General features: G+C 44.1%; 1 long non-coding RNA gene across 1 annotated transcript in view; it reads left to right on the top strand.

The window, feature by feature from the left end:
- Positions 1–15,009, top strand: part of LOC143736629 (uncharacterized) — a 61,177-nt gene that overhangs the window by 20,238 nt on the left and 25,930 nt on the right. The window lies entirely within an intron of this gene.

The following is a 15,009-nucleotide window of genomic DNA, read 5'->3' as shown; positions in this document are numbered from 1 at the left end:
TATGTAAAACAATAATGTCAAAAATCTAAAAAAGAGAGAGAAAATTCGGCATTGTTTAAAAGAAATAATAAAAATGTATACAACAAATGACAAATTCACCACTAGGCCCATTTTATCACAACAATCCTGTATAAATTTAACTTACAATGTATCAAATGAGGAACTCACTCTCTGGCCCATTTTGTCCTTACATTCTTGCAAAAATAACTACAATGCAATAATAATAATTCCGCCCCTCCCTCACTTCCGGTTCTGGCGCTGGGGTTCTGGCGCTGGGGTTCTGAAACTGGTGGTGCTGCGGGTCTGCAGCTGAATATATCTCGAATTTTCAGATGGCTCTTGTGTAGGCTATAGTGGTTAAACATGAGATATTAATTTAGGGAATATCAAACGGGCAGTCTTTGGTTTTATTAATCTATTACTTGTTCCACAGCAAATCGATTTTGGTTAAGGGGAAAATTAAGTTTCATAACTTTATAGGCTATATAAACACTTAAATCATGTTACGTTACTAGAGTGCTGCTTAGCCTAACTGCTTGAACGTTCGACGCATGCGCTTGAACGTTCGACGCATGCGCGAGAACTGAACAAGAAGTATTAGAAGAAGAACGTCCTCTTCTCAGTTCTCGCGCATGCGTCGTGGAAATCTCTTGAACTCTCGTCTCAGGCCCACAAGGAAGAAAAGGAATAGTCGAATAAACTCGTTATTTATGTTTGTTTTTTTTTCGGAAAAAAAGTAGTCTCGTCGCTTGATAAACTTATAGTTGATCCACTGTAGGCACATGGAATATTTAAACATGTTCTTTAATGACTTTCTGGGCCGTCAAGTTTCATTCCCTTAGGCAGCCTATGTAGCAGTGATCCACCTCTCAGATTTAATCAAAAATATCTTCATTTGTGTTCCGAAGATGAACGAAGGTCTTACGGGGTTGGTAAAGCATGGGGTACTCAATTAATGACTTAATTTTCATTTTTGGGTGAACTAACCCTTTAACACTCGCCAACACCCCAAATGCGGGTAAAAATCAACTGTGTCGGGTAATGCTGTCAAATCATCAGCCAATTTGGCAGTTACTTAATGGTTACTCATTGTGTTGGGGAAGTTCGTGCAAGCCAAATTTGTGCAGATTTAGCACAAATACTCAACTCGTGAGTCATCATAATATTAAACACAGCGTATTGCGCAAAATATGCACATATCTGGCTTAATTGAACATGCACGTCACAACGCAACAAATAACGGCGGGCTTGCTGCATTGAAGCAAAAGAGCTCGGGCGTAGACCTTATGGAACGGTGCATTGTGGGTAACGGCGACCATTTTAGAGGCAACGCTAAAGCCGGTTTGAAATTAGGTAATAGTGTTGTCGGCCGGTCTCCACCGGCACGAGAAAGAGTTATGGACCATGACAAAAAAAAAGTAGGCTATAGGGCATTTCAGAATGTTTGTAAACAATAGGCACCAAGATAATACGCGAGCGGCTCTGACCAACTAAAGAGATCCAGCTGGCTACTGTAAACAGTTACATAGCCTAGTTAAAATCATTGTTGTTGATCAAAGTTGAAACAATGGCGAAAACGTATTGTGTTTGGGTTTGCGCCGCCAGATAGCAAAAGGTGTAGGCTTTTATTGATTTCCTTCAGAAAAAAGTAAATCTATCCAGCGGAACCTGTGGGTGAGGAGGTTAACGCGAGTGGACATCGTCAAAAGTAGTGCATGTCGTCGTCTTTGCGCTTTCCGGCCCGACACATTAACTGTAATTATGAGTACGAGCCCGATTTAAACCCAACCAATTTTAATACGTGGGTCGTTATAACTGACGTTCTCAACTACTTTCTATGTTACTTTCTCCCGCCCGCAACATTTGTTTTGTTCCGCTCTCGCCCGCAAAAGCCCGCAAATAGACTTTTTTGCTGTGCCTCCAAATACTTTCAAGTTAGCCTACGTGTCGCCATCATACACATCAGCATAAATGCTCCTGATAAATTATTTGTTATTAAAGCATTAACACACAAACCACTGTTATAACATAAAAGCAAGTAGGCTACTGCGTGCATGGTTTGGCATGACTGAATAAGCGCAATGTGCGCTACCCAGTTTATCGCGATCTCACACATCTCTGTTATTATCAATGAAGCTGACTGCACAATGAATCTTTCATAATATATACACTTTGTTTGTTATAATTAGAGGATTTGCCAGCACACAGAATTCAGTTCTGAACAAAAAGTCAGTTTTGAGCAGTGAGGGGAGTCTATCTTAAATGCTTCTGATTGGCCATTGCGTTCAAGAAATCAACACATATGTCTGTGATTGGCTATATCGCTCAACGCTGCAAACATGTTATAAAAAGAAACTCTGGCCTGTAAATCATTTCTATTTTGTTTTAGTTGTTCTTGTTGCTTTTCTGCAACAGATGAATAAAAATGTATTAGTTTTTATATGTTTTATTTATAGATATTTCTAGTTTGCGGGAGTCCCGCGAATTGTTTTATTCTCCCCACAACCCGCACACACAGAGTGAGTGCATTACCGCCCGCGCTCGCACTCTGCCATCAAATCTAGTCCCGCGCCGCACTCTTTTGCGTTGGGAGTGCACGTCTCTAGATCAAAGACCCGGCCCGGCCCGGCCTGAGGATAGCTCCGGCCTGGCCTGAGGATAGCTAGTGACGGGAAATATCGGTCGGGTCAAGTTCGAGAATCTAAGCTCTAATGATCATGTTAACCCTTTCGCACGTACGATCACACCGGTCTGATCAATCTTGGCTAGTCCCTGGAGCGTACGATCACACTGGTGTGATTAGAACGGTCAGTGCATCACGTGATCAACTGCTAAATTCAAACGTGCTTTCTCGCTTTGACTGGTGCTGAGCCAGAAAAGGACGCACTCAGTGCTGTCATATATCACAACTATTGAGTGTTCCAACCACATAATGTTTATTTTAGGTTTCAGACACTTAAATACACATAAGTACTAGCAAAACAATGATTTTGAGTTTGTAAAATACACACTGATGTCTATGGAAGCGGCAATAATAATCCTTTCCATTATAATAAGACAACACTTTTATTCATATCAGATACACATTGTGTAAGTAGCTTTACATTTTACCCTATTCTTCTCCCAGTTCACCGGCCACTTAATTTCATGTATTTCGTGAGAAGTGGAGGAATTGACGTGTTGTAAATCCAACAGATCCGATTCTCTGAACTGTGAAACAAACTAACATGGCGCCGCCCATTGCGCATACAGCTCAACTAACGCGATCGTTATAAAGGTGTTTAAACAACAAAACACATCCACTAGCACATATTTGGCAATCGGAATATCAGTGTTTCATGCTATAGGCTAGCTAATACATTTGTGTATATTTTTAATAAAAAAGGAAAAATTACATAAAAGCAGATCATCATTCATTCAGCGCTGTGTTGTGGTTGCGCTGTGTCACGTGACAAGCATTGCAATTATTTGTTTCTCAATTCAATATCGATTCATCAAATCCTATGAATCGATTCAGGGCACCGGCCAGTTGCGGCGCTGTGGGCAACACTCTACTGAGAGCGTTCAGCGTTGTACAAGACGCGTTTTACCAAAACAGCAAGATGACGGACAGTAGCTGCACTCCGTCAAAGCCTGCACCACCAACCAGGGACGTCGTTAGGCCTATTTTAGGGGGGCTGAAGCTACCCCAAAATGTTCCTAAGCCCCCCTAAATGATAATAAGAACAACAATAAGTCTCTGGGAGTCTCCCGCATATTTATAGCGGCTCCCCGATGTACGCAATTAGTTCAAATCTCCCGAAATCTAGAGCTCGCGAGCTCCAAACTGCGTAGTGCGAGCACGATAGAGATGAAGAGTCCTTGCGTGTGTGCAAAAGTGCATTTTTTTTATGAGTATGCACATTTTGTGTTTCTGTTTACATTTCTTTTATAACTTCAATGTATAGGAAGAAAGAAATATACTTTCTATTACAGTTACATGCACTTTAGAGGCGTTAATAAAGCACCTGTTTGTTACAGTTGTGGTTTGTATTCAACATGTACAATATTGTACAGTTTGTTCTGCTAAATAAACCATGACAGGAAACATGCTGGGGTCAATTTGTTCTTAAACATTGGCAATACTGCACACATTATTTAAAAATATACTCAGGTACTTAATTACTTGTGTATTTAGTAATTATTGAATCGATATCGAAGCTAATAAATCAATATGGAATCGAATCGGAATCGAATCGAATTGTGAAATTCCTAACAATACCCAGCCCTAGTCTCCCAAGCAATTTACTAGTGTTGCCATAGGAAGGCTTCGGCTTTTGCCACACGGAAGAATGTCTATTATTGTTGTGACGTCATGGTGAATTGTCGTATAGCCTACCGTATACTGAAAACCTAGTAATGAAGCCAAGTATGGTGTAGCTTAATAAATATGAAAGTTTACCAAGCCTCAGTTTCCCTGATATTGCAGTTCACAAATGGATGGGTGCAAGATCTGCAGATCTACAACGTAAACACGGAGAAAACAATCGTTCGCACTAAGGTAACGTTAATGTTAACCAAGCATCAGTGGTGACACACACAAACTTGTCAGATTATGTGAGCTATGAAGCTTGTCTATGCGGGTTTGTTACACTTCAGGAGTAGCCTAATTACTCACCAAAATCTAGATGAATAAATGAGGTGACATTGCTAATCGAGAATTGATATGCTGATTTGGCTAACAGCTACATCAGTATTTTTATATTTAACAGCTTGCTCCCAAAACACAGTAACGTACGTACTGCTTTAATCTGAACTGCAGAACTTTAGTTAACTGCTAAATGAATACATTCAATGTAAATGTAGCTAGCTAGTTGACTCTGGCAGCTGAAAATCTATTGACCATGTTATAAAAAATATCAGTTAGCCTTTAGCCTAACGGCTAATCGTGATTAGCCGCAATGCTAACGGAGTTGACAACAAAGCAAAAAGACCACAGCTTTGATAATAATACCTTTGTGAAAGTGCCGTGAGCAAACAAGCATATATTTGAAAATATTATCGAAGGTGATGGTTTTCCTCCTCACAGCGTCGACCCAAGCCATCCGACGTCTCTTTGTAATTTCAGACACCAAGTCTCCTTGTGTTTTTTTCCAAATAGGAAAATGATGAAAACTAACATGATTTATGATGCGTTTGCCCTGTCGATCGTGAGACCGATTACAGAAGTTCACAATACAGCACTGAACCATTTTCCTTAAAATAACCTAAATTAAACCTATTTTAATTACCTACTGCCTAGTATACAGTGTAACAAGTGGATTGTTAGTTTTCCTGTCATGTTCCCAAGGGGACAGATTGGAGTGACGCACGGACGGATTTGGGTGACGTACAGACAGAGAGCTAGGCTATGGCACTTGTAATGCTGTGATGCACATGTAATGAATAAAGTAAGCAATGATACTGCTTTAATCGTCCATTCTGTATAGTTGACAATAACAGAACAGTATGAAACATGGTGGCAGCGGTCGTGAATTCAGCCGAAGTTAGTACCGAGCCGTGAAGACTGAAAAAGTGCCGCTAGCTTGTTGTAGTTAGCCTAGCCCGCGAGCTCGAGCAAGGGACAGCCCAGTGTTTACGGAGCCGAAGCGGGAGCAGAAAAGAGCGCCAGACGTCGCGATGGATGGTCTCAGGCCGCCTCCAATACTTTGTTTGGATACCGCCAACTTAGCGAAAACTTGGAAAAGTTGGAAGGAGGAGTTTACGCTGTATACGGACCTCACGATGCCCGATGCAGAGGAGACAACTAAAGTTAAGTTGTTTAATTACCTCCTCGGAGAGAGAGGGAGGGAACTTTTAGACACGCTGACAAGCGGTGATACATCGGCAAGGAGGACAGTGAGTACAATGATGACGCAGTTTGATAAACATTGCAATCCGCAACTGAATGAGACTGTTGAGCGATATAAGTTTTTTGTTAGAGACCAAGGTCAAGACGAAAATATTGACAGATATGTCACAGATTTGAGAGTATTGGCCAGCACATGCAATTTTGGTGACATTAAGGACTCACTAATAAGAGACCGCATTGTGTGTGGTACACAGAGCCCTGCGATGAGGGAAAGACTGTTAAGGGAAGACAACTTAACGCTGGATAAGTGCATGCAAATATGCAGAGCTACTGAACTGTCAAAAGAGAACAGCAAAACCATACAAGGTAAAACGGTGGAAGAAATACATGCAATGAAGACAAATCCAAGGAGAGACAAAAAGGAGGAGATTAACTGTAACTTTTGTGGCAACACACATGAGAAAAATAAACACAAATGTCCGGCCTATGGAAAGAAGTGTAAGAAATGTGGGAAAGAGAACCACTTTGCGGCAAAATGCAAGTCAAAGTTTGAGAAAAACAAGAAAGGCAGACCGGTACACACAATTTCAGAGTCAAGTGAATCGTGTGAGGACATCATGACAATAACAGACATCAAAGAAAACCAAGAGACAATAAATCAGGTGAAAGAAGCACACAGCAAAAGTCAACATCTCTTTGCAGGGATGTTGTTGGACAAAAAGTTAGTTAACTTTCAGATAGACTGTGGTGCTACCTGTAATGTTATCCCAATGCAACTGTTGAACCCAAATATACAATTGGATCACACAGAGAAAGTACTTGTCATGTACAACAAAAGCAGATTACGCCCACTTGGAAAATGTAATGTCAAACTCCGAAATCCGAGAAATGAGAAACTATACAGACTTGAGTTTCAAGTGGTGGACCAGGAGGACAGGATCCCGCTACTGGGAAGAAAGGCTAGTGAAGCCATGAAATTGATCAAAGTGCAGTATGAGAACATACTGGCGATTGACAGTATAGTGAAAACACAAAGTACAGACAAAACGACTGACAACGGTGTGCAGCTGACAAATATGGAGAAAATAAAGTCAGAGTTCGGAGATGTTTTCACAGGCGTTGGCTGCCTAGAAGGCGAGTACAACATTGAAATAGACAAAAGTGTACCACCAGTAAAACTGCCTAAACGCAGAGTGCCAGTAGCAATGATGACCCCCCTCAAAGAGGAACTAAAGAATCTTGAAAGCCAAGAAATCATAGCACCTGTGGAGCGCAGCACTGACTGGATAAGCAGTATGGTGTCAGTGACAAAACCAAATGGAAAGCCAAGGATCTGTATAGACCCCAAACCACTGAATAGAGCACTAAAACGGAGCCATTTTCCTCTTCCGACTATTGATGATGTCCTACCAGGACTCTCAAAATCCAAGGTATTCACTGTTTGTGATGTAAAGCATGGATTTTGGCACGTCAAGCTGGATGAAGTGTCCAGTTACCTCACCACGTTTGCAACCCCCTTCGGACGGTATCGTTGGCTCAGGATGCCAATGGGTATAAGCCCAGCTCCGGAAGTCTTTCAAAGGAAACTCATGCAAGCACTAGAGGGCTTACCGGGTTTGTATATCATTGCGGATGATATACTGATCACGGGGGAGGGTGATACACAAGAGGAAGCGGACAAGGATCATGAGGAAAACTTGAGATGTTTTCTAATGAGGTGCAGACAAAGAGACATTAAACTCAATGCAGAGAAGTTTAAACTGAGGAGAGAGTCTGTACCCTACATGGGACACTTGCTGACAGCAGAAGGCCTCCGCATTGACCCGGAAAAAGTGCGGGCAGTGCGGGAGTTGCCGAGGCCTACAGATGTCAAGGGGGTACAGAGACTTGTAGGTATGCTGAACTACCTTTCAAAGTTTTGTGATCATCTATCTGATGACTGTGAAGTTTTGAGACAACTTACACACAAGGACACCATGTGGGAGTGGACTGAGGTGCACGAGACAGCTTTTAAAAGATTGAAAGACAAAATAACAAACGCACCACTGCTAAAGTACTATGATCAAAATGAGGAGTTAACCCTGCAATGTGATGCCTCAGAGACCGGACTAGGAGCAGCCCTGACACAGAAAGGTAAACCTGTGGCATTTGCAAGCAGAGCGCTGACACCCACAGAAAGGGGTTACGCACAGATAGAAAAAGAATGTTTGGCCATAGTGTTCGGAATGGAAAAGTTCCATCAATATACTTATGGTAGAAAAGTGACTGTTCAAAGTGACCATAAGCCACTGGAGAATATTGTGAGAAAACCGCTACTTAGTGCACCAAAGAGATTGCAGAGAATGTTACTCAGACTGCAGAAATACGACATTAATGTGATCTATGTGCCTGGGCGAGACATGCTACTAGCTGACACACTAAGCAGAGCATATTTACCTGAAAGCAATCAGGGAGACACAGAGGCAGATCTAGAGACTGTTAACATGATCACATACTTGCCTATCTCTGCAGAAAGACTAACAGCCATTCGCGATGCAACAAAGGAGGACGCAAAGTTGCAAGAAGTGATTAAGTTGATTCTTACAGGATGGCCTAAGAACAAAAAAGACATTGAGCAATACATTCAACACTATTTTGCTTTTCAGGACGAGCTGAGCTTTCAGAATGGCATAGTGTTCAGGGGAGAAAGAGCAGTTATTCCTGACACACTAAGAGCTGACCTGACCAGCCGCATACACTCAACACATCTGGGCGTGGAAGGATGCCTCAGACGAGCACGCGAGTGTGTGTACTGGCAAGGGATGACTGAGCAAATAAAGACGTTTATTTCCAAATGTGACATCTGCAGGTCAGTTGACCCTAAGCAACAAAAAGAGACATTGCATCCCCATGACATTGCCTACAGACCTTGGGCTAAGGTAGGAACTGATTTGTTTTCTTGGAACAATAAAGACTACCTAGTAACTGTGGACTATTATTCAAATTTTTGGGAGGTGGATTATTTACCGGACACCAAAAGTACCACAGTGATTCACAAACTGAAAGCACACTTTGCTCGGCAGGGTATTCCAGATGTGCTCATCTCTGATAACGGACCACAGTACTCATCACACGACTTTAAAATGTTCAGCCAAAAGTGGGAATTTATGCACAGAACATCGTCACCCGGGTATCCACAAAGCAATGGAAAGGCTGAGTCAGCTGTCAAAACAGCAAAACGTCTTATGCAGAAAGCTGCAGCTGCTGGACAGGATCCATACTTAGCCCTACTGGACCACCGCAACACACCGAGCCAAGGTCTCGCCACCAGTCCAGCACAGAGACTTCTCAGCAGGAGGACCCGGACCCTTCTTCCTACTAAAGAGACACTGTTGGAGCCTAAAGTGTCAAACAACAAACAGGGACTGATTAACAACAGACAAAGACTGGAGAAATACTACAACCGTACGGCAAAAGACTTGGACTGTTTCACATCAGGGGACAGTGTTCGAGTCCAACCATTTGAGCCTTGTAAAACCTGGAAAACAGCTAGAGTGATTAGACCAGTGAGTCCCAGATCTTATGAGGTTGAGTTGGAGTCGGGTAGTGTTCTGAGGAGAAACCGTCGCCACCTCAGGCACAACTACTGCCCACCCTCAACGTCTGCACAAACAGGGGTTTTGACAAACACACGAACTGTAGCTGCTGAATGTGGTCAGGGTAGTGATCAAAGCACTGTTACTACGAGTTCTGGTCGTCAGGTTAAAATGCCTACCTATTTGAGGGATTATACTAAGTGAGTTTAAAATATGACCTGTTTGGTCATTTTCTAGGTATGGTTGTGAGTTGCGGTTGCACTGTACAAGAGAGGGGAAAAGGGGAAATGAGTTATTGATTGCACAGTTAATTTGTCAAGAATAAGTTTACAAAATATGCACTTGAAGTAATATCCTAAGAGGACATATTATAAGTTTGCTTTTGAGTTTAGGCAAGATCATTACATGCATTTTTCTGAAGCATTAATGTTTTACATCTGAAGGCACTAAGAAGAAAATGTTAATTTTGTTTACAAAGAAGAAAATATTAATTTTGTTTACAAAGAAGAAAATGTTAATTTTGTTTACAAAGAAGAAAATATTAATTTTGTTTACAAAGAAAATGTATAACTTGTGAGGAAAAGAAAAAAGAAAAAAGAGAAAGGATGTAACAAGTGGATTGTTAGTTTTCCTGTCATGTTCCCAAGGGGACAGATTGGAGTGACGCACGGACGGATTTGGGTGACGTACAGACAGAGAGCTAGGCTATGGCACTTGTAATGCTGTGATGCACATGTAATGAATAAAGTAAGCAATGATACTGCTTTAATCGTCCATTCTGTATAGTTGACAATAACAGAACAGTATGAAACATACAGTACACCTACTTCCGTACCATGATTCCCACAATGCATTGCGATATGACGAAATGATCCCAAACTCTATAGCGAAGATTAAAAAGCATTTGGTTAAAAGAAAATATTTTTTTATCCATTTGGAATGCATTTTTTCTGATTTAGCACTTACTAGCATGACGAACAAATATTGAGACGGACTGCTTAGAGATCGATTAAGACTCAAACTCTCTTCAATACAAAAACAGCCTGTGTGAGTTCTTGTCTTTAATGTTGATAATATATTGTACGAGCAAGAATGCAATTTTTGCATAAAATTCCCATGATTGCAAATGTGATATTGATTTTATACAACAGTTCTACAAACAAAAGGGTAATATTAATTAAGTGATGTACAGTACATTTTAAACACAATATGGACAGTATTGTCTGCTTTGTTTCGCAATGAAATAATAGTTCCAACAAAAGCCACAGGAGAACTGCAACACACAGTGGTGTTTCGTGAACAAATCTGTGGCAATGAGTCAATTCAATGACCCATTCATACAGCCACTTAATTTTGTTACTAAATGAATTAATGACTTGATCGCTCACTCATTAAAGGATAAGTTCAGCGTTTTACAAGTAAAGCCCTGTTTTAAGATTGTTTCTGATTAAATCGAACGGTTAAGATTAAAATTTGGACACATGCTGCTGTCCCGAGAATTTTAGGTTTTTGTGTTAGCACCCCCCCACCTATACAATGGTTTCATAGGGGCACTGGAACAATCGTTCATATAAACGCATTAAACTTTAGTTTACAAAGACGTGAAACTCACCGAGTGGTCTGGGGTGTTCAGTGATATGCTCACGCAAAAATCGCTTATAAAAGATGCATTCCAACAGGTGTTTTACCATTCGTTGTAAAACTGTAGACCTATTTTTCCAACGCCTCACAACCGGACATTCTTCCAAAAACTACGATAAAACCTGTTGGAAAGCATCTTTTGCAGCGATTTTTGCGTGATCATATCAGCATATATAGTACCATCTCAGGGCTTAAATAGGGATTAGAAGTAGAGTAATAACTACTCGGTTACTCAGGTAACCTCAGTTCCCTGAGCTATTCACAGTGGGGAAACTCCTTTTCCTCGATTTACTGAAGCCTTTATGTAAAGCGCATTTGCAGCTGCACAGCTAGAACATGAGCGTCTGGCTCGCTCATAGGCTGCGCTGCGGCAACTGCACATCCAATGGCGCGGGCACCTCCCGCCAAGGGGGCGTGACCTCAGTCTATAATAGTCCCCGAATTTGCCATTGTAGCAGATTTTACTCCTTCAGCGACAAACTTCACGTCTCTGACAATTTATTGAGCTTTCGCCGTCGAACAAGCCTTCAGCCTGAGCGAGCTACAGTTCAGTAGACGACACATTTCAACCATGTTTCTCCTGACGCCGTCTCTCCTGTGACTATCCGGCGATATCCTTTTCATTATTCATTGTATTTCTGTGTGTTTTATATGTCCGAGGGTTGTTTCAAATGCCTCGCGTCAAGACCTGCGCCACGTGCGGATGCAAGCTGCACAAGGTGGACGAACACACTAGCTGCATTCCATGCCTGGGACTTCACCACGCTGAGAATGCACTGTCTGCCGGCGGATGTGCGGCCTGCGAGAGCATGCCTATCTCCGTGCTGCGAACTCGGCTAGCCCTCTCCCGTGACGACGACGCCGCCTCTCCCGCGCTTCCCTCTCCGGCCCTACTTCAGCCGAGGAAGAAGAAGCGCCGCAGCCAACGGCAACCGGAGAGCATGGATGTTAGGGCTCACAGAGAGCGCCTGCAGATCTCCCACTCGCTTGATAGATGCCAACGCCATAAGGAGAGCGGTCTTCAGCGAGAGGGGTTTTTAGATCAACCGATTCAAGTGGTTCAAAAGGCGGACCTTTCAGAGCCCCCAGGACCGTGGAGAGGTCCCAAGACGGCACAGATGGAGGTCTGGAGGGGTTTATTCTCCTAGCATCCTTAAGGAATCTCACAACCAGGTCGTTTCTTCCCAGTGACTGGCCAGCCAGCAGAACATGATGTGCTGCTATGGCTGCCACATACACTTTGAGCGTGGACGGGGCAGCTCCTGTAAAAATGAGAGAACCACAGATATCTCACATGACTCTGCTGGGTCAGCCTAATTTTTCGAGCACCAGCTGGAAAAACCTGACCATTTCGAAGCATAAAGGCGCCGAGTCGACGGGGCCCTGGCTTCAGATATAGTGCTTAAGACCTTCTCAGGAAGGTCCTTGGGTACGTGTTGAGGGGCCAAACATGGAGGGCCCATAAATCGGTTCTCGGATGCCACAATGTCCCGTTCGCCTGTGTGAGGAGGTCTTTCCTCAGTGGGACAGGCCATGGGATTGTGTCCGATAACTGAACCAGGGAACCACGGTCTGGTTTTCCAGAGAGGGGCCACCAGAAGGACTGTTCACCCGCTCTCTCTGACCCGTTTGATGACTTGTGGAATCATCGAGACGGGGGGAAAGGCATAAAGGGGACGGTTGGGCCAGACAAGGGCCAGCGCGTCCCTGTTATTCGAGAAGAACAATTTGCAGTGGGTGTTGATTCTCGAGGCGAAAAGGTCAACTTTCCGCCTCGCCAAACACCTTCCATATCAGACTGACCGCCTGTGGGTTCAGGGACCACTCGCCAAGGGGCGTGTTGCCCCGTGAAAGCATATCCGCGCCCACATTCTGGACGCGAGAGGGGTTTTTAGATCAACCGATTCAAGTGGTTCAAAAGGCGGACCTTTCAGAGCCCCCAGGACCGTGGAGAGGTCCCAAGACGGCACAGATGGAGGTCTGGAGGGGTTTATTCTCCTAGCATATTTAAGGAATCTCACTACCAGGTCGTTTCTTCCCAGTGACTGGCCAGCCAGCAGAACATGATGTGCTGCTATGGCTGCCACATACACTTTGAGCGTGGTCGGGGCAGCTCCTGTAAAAATGAGAGAACTACAGATATCTCACATGACTCTGGGTCAGCCTAATTTTTCGAGCACCAGCTGGAAAAACCTGACCCTTTCGAAGCATAAAGGCGCCGAGTCGACGGGGCCCTGGCTTCAGATATAGTGCTTAAGACCTTCTCAGGAAGGTCCTTGGGTACGTGTTGAGGGACCAAACACGGAGGGCCCATAAATCGAGTCTCGGATGCCACAATGTCCCGTTCGCCTGTGTGAGGAGGTCTTTCCTCAGTGGGACAGGCCATGGGATTGTGTCCGATAACTGAACCAGGGAACCACGGTCTGGTTTTCCAGAGAGGGGCCACCAGAAGGACTGTGCACCCGCTCTCTCTGACCCGTTTGATGACTTGTGGAATCATCGAGACGGGGGGAAAGGCATAAAGGGGACGGTTGGGCCAGACAAGGGCCAGCGCGTCCCTGTTATTCGAGAAGAACAATTTGCAGTGGGTGTTGATTCTCGAGCCGAAAAGGTCGACTTCGGCCTCGCCAAACACCTTCCATATCAGACTGACCGCCTGTGGGTTCAGAGACCACTCGCCGAGGGGAGTGTTGCCCCGTGAAAGCATATCCGCGCCCACATTCTGGACGCCCGGGATATGCTCTGCTCTCAGAGAGTTCAGGTTGGTTTGTGCCCATAAGAGGAGGTCTCTTGCCATCGCATGGAGGTTTCCTGACCTGAAGCCCCCCTGGCGATTTATGTAGGCCACTACTGACATATTGTCTGTGCGGACTAAAATGTGGTGACCTCTGAGGTTCGACAGAAATGCCTTCAGGGCCAATCCAACTGCTTTCATCTCCAGACAGTTGATATGTAAGCTCTGCTCCGTGCTCGACCAGAGGCCGGATGCAGGCATGCCCTCGTGCAGCGCTCCCCAACCCAGGTTGGACGCATCTGTAAGAACCACTTTCCTCCTGGAAATTGTTCCCATTGTCACCCCTCGTGGTACCAGTTCTGAGCCCGCCAGGGAATCAGGGTTCTTAAAAAAACGTGATTTACCATAACTCGCAAGTTGCCTGACCGCCATGCGTGAGTTGGCACACGGCGTTTCAGCCAATGCTGCAGCGGGCAAATGGGCAGTAATCACAAGCAGAGTACTGACGATGCTGCTGCCATGAGACCAAGCAGTTTCTGAAATGTCTTCAATGGCATGCCTGCAAGCGCTTTGAGTCGCGCTGTCATAGCTCTCGAGTCTAAAACTGTGCCCAGAAAGATCACACTCTGGCTGGGGGTTAGTTTGCTTTTTGAAACATTGATTGTGAAACCCAGGCATTTTAGATGGCCGAGGGTCAAATCCCTGTGAGCTAATAGCTCGATTCTCGACTGTGCCAGCACCAGCCAGTCGTCGAGATAATTTAACACACGCACTCCCTGATGTCTCAGAGGAGAAAGTGCTGCCTCCACACACTTCATGAATGTACGGGGTGCCAACGATAGACCGAACGGCAGAACGGTGTATTGATAAGCCTGGCCCTCGAAGGCGAATCTCAAGAATGGCCTGTGACGAGGATTTATTTGAATGTGAAAGTAAGCGTCTTTCAGATCCATTGTGACAAACCAATCCCCCGGGCGCACTTGCGCGAGGATATGTTTGATAGTTAACATTTTGAACGGCCGTCTCATGAGAGCTTTGTTCAAATGTCTCAAATCTAGAATGGGTCTGAGGCCGCCGTCTTTTTTCGGAATCAGAAAATAGCGGCTGTAAAAACTCATATGTTTTAGCACGGGGGGACTAATTCTATCGCTCCTTTTGCTAATAGATTCTGTACTGCGGTGCGAAGCACGTGACCCACGTTGCTTCTCACCGAAGTCTCGAGAACCGCC

The sequence above is a fragment of the Siphateles boraxobius genome, unplaced genomic scaffold, assembly GCF_051911475.1.
Source record: "Siphateles boraxobius isolate OS27281-9 unplaced genomic scaffold, OSU_SipBor_1 130, whole genome shotgun sequence".
NCBI lineage: Eukaryota > Metazoa > Chordata > Actinopteri > Cypriniformes > Leuciscidae > Siphateles > Siphateles boraxobius.
The sequence above is the reverse complement of the archived record's forward strand: the minus strand, read 5'-3'. Positions and strand labels throughout refer to the sequence as shown.